This window comes from Babylonia areolata, chromosome 32 (genome assembly GCF_041734735.1).
Source record: "Babylonia areolata isolate BAREFJ2019XMU chromosome 32, ASM4173473v1, whole genome shotgun sequence".
Taxonomy (NCBI): domain Eukaryota; kingdom Metazoa; phylum Mollusca; class Gastropoda; order Neogastropoda; family Buccinidae; genus Babylonia; species Babylonia areolata.
In genome coordinates, this window is record NC_134907.1 from 6,938,510 (window position 1) to 6,941,009 (window position 2,500).

General features: G+C 49.2%; 1 protein-coding gene across 1 annotated transcript in view; it reads right to left on the bottom strand.

Annotated features, from left to right (window-relative positions):
• The window catches only part of LOC143276419 (glutamate decarboxylase 1-like), a 34,739-nt gene that overhangs the window by 31,677 nt on the left and 562 nt on the right, over positions 1–2,500 (bottom strand). The gene's annotated exons all lie outside the window — the stretch shown is intronic.

Genomic DNA, 2,500 nt, shown 5'->3' on the forward strand with positions numbered 1-2,500 from the left:
TAGTGCAGTGTAGTGTAGTATGGTGTAGTGTAGTGTAGTGTGTGTTGTAGTGTAGTGTAGTGTAGGGTAGTGTAGTGTAGTGTAGTGTAGTGTATCAGTCAGGAATCGACGCACCTTGTCCCCGCCTCCTGCCTCGTAGAACTCTGTCACATCATCAGTGTGGTGTGGTGTGTTGGAGTGTAGTGCAGTGTAGTGTGTGTTGGAGTGGAGTGTAGTGTAGTGTGTGTTGGAGTGTAGTGTAGTGTAGTGTAGTGTATAGTGGAGTGGAGTGTGTTTGTTGGAGTGTAGTGTAGTGTAGTGTAGTGTAGTGTAGTGTAGTGTAGTGTAGTGTAGTCTATCAGTCAGAAATCGACACACCTTGTTCCCGCCTCCTACCTGTAGTGTAGTGGAGAGGAGTGGAGTGGAGTGTGTGTTGGAGTGTAGTGTAGTGTAGTGTAGTGTACTGTATCAGTCAGGAATCGACACACCTTGTCCCCGCCTCCTACCTGTAGTGTAGTGGAGTGGAGTGGAGTGGAGTAGAGTGTGTGTTGGAGTGTAGTGTAGTGTAGTGTATCAGTCAGGAATCGACACACCTTGTCCCCACCTCCTACCTGTAGTGTAGTGTAGTGTAGTGTGTGTTGGAGTGTAGTGTGTGTTGGAGTGTAGTGTAGTGTAGTGTAGTGTAGTGTAGTGTAGTGTAGTGTAGTGTATCAGTCAGGAATCGGCACGCCTTGTCCCCACCTCCTGCCTCGTAGAACTCTGAGACATCATCAGTGTGTTGTGTTATGTTGTGGTGTGTTGTGTTGTTTTGTGGTGTGGTGTGTTGTAGTGTAGTGTGGTGTAGTGTAGTGTGGTGTAGTGTAGTGTGTGTTGGAGTGTAGTGTAGTGTAGTATAGTGTAGTGTATCAGTCAGGAATCGACACGCCTTGTCCCCGCCTCCTGCCTCGTAGAACTCTGTCACATCATCAGTGTGTTGTGTTGTGGTGTGTTGGAGTGTGTGTTGGAGTGTAGTGTAGTGTAGTGTAGTGGGTGTTGGAGTGTAGTGTGTGTTGGAGTGTAGTGTAGTGTAGTGTACTGTAGTGTAGTGGGTGTTGGAGTGTAGTGTAGTGTAGTGGAGTGTAGTGTGTGTTGGAGTGTAGTGTAGTTGGTGTGTAGTGTAGTGTAGTGTGTGTTGGAGTGTAGTGTAGTGGGGTGTAGTGTAGTGTAGTGTGTGTTGGAGTGTAGTGTAGTGTAGTGTAGTGTAGTGTAGTGTAGTGTATAGTGGAGTGTAGTGTAGTGTAGTGCAGTGTAGTGTATCAGTCAGGAATCGACACACCTTGTCCCCGCCTCCTACCTGTAGTGTAGTGTAGTGTAGTGTAGTGTATCAGTCAGGAATCGACACACCTTGTCCCCGCCTCCTACCTGTAGTGTAGTGTAGTGTAGTGTAGTGTAGTGTAGTGTATCAGTCAGGAATCGACACACCTTGTCCCCGCCTCCTACCTGTAGTGTAGTGGAGTGTAGTGGAGTGGAGTGTAGTGTAGTGTATCAGTCAGGAATCGACACACCTTGTCCCCGCCTCCTACCTGTAGTGTAGTGTAGTGTAGTGTATCAGTCAGGAATCGACACACCTTGTCCCCGCCTCCTACCTGTAGTGTAGTGTAGTGTAGTGTAGTGTATCAGTCAGGAATCGACACACCTTGTCCCCGCCTCCTACCTGTAGTGTAGTGTAGTGTAGTGTAGTGTAGTGTATCAGTCAGGAATCGACACACCTTGTCCCCGCCTCCTACCTGCAGTGTAGTGGAGTGGAGTGGAGTGGAGTGGAGTGTATCAGTCAGGAATCGACACACCTTGTCCCCGCCTCCTACCTGTAGTGGAGTGGAGTGGAGTGGAGTGGAGTGTAGCGTAGTGTAGTGTAGTGTAGTGTAGTGTATCAGTCAAGAATCGACACACCTTGTCCCCGCCTCCTACCTGTAGTGTAGTGTAGTGTAGTGTAGTGTATCAGTCAGGAATCGACACACCTTGTCCCCGCCTCGTAGAACTCTGAGACATCATCAGTGTCTTGTGCTGTATTGTGCTGTATTGTATTGTATTGTGCTGTGCTGTACTGCGCCGTGCCGCGCCGTGCCGTGCCGTGCTGTGCCGTGCCGTGCTGTGCCGTGCCGTGCCGTGCTGTGCCGTACCGTGCTGTGCTGTGCTAACACAGGGACAGGTGGGTCGGGAACAGACACGCTTTGTCCTCTCCTCCTGCCCTGTGGAATGCTGCAACGCTGTCCTTGTGTGTGTGTGTGTGTGTGTGCGTGTATGTGCGTGTGTGTGAGTGTATGCGCGCACTTTGCAGTTGCGCCCCCCCCCCCCTTTTTTTTTTTTTCTCTCTCTCTCTCTCCGTTGACTGACATGAGCAGAACCAATTACAGACAGTAAAAGCTGAGAAAAACTGACGATGTTATCGATTTCGATGCTGAAGAGAGCTGTAAACAGAACGTCGCCTTGAGCAACACCTAATTTTGTTCAGAGACGAAAGATGAATCTATACAACAAAAAC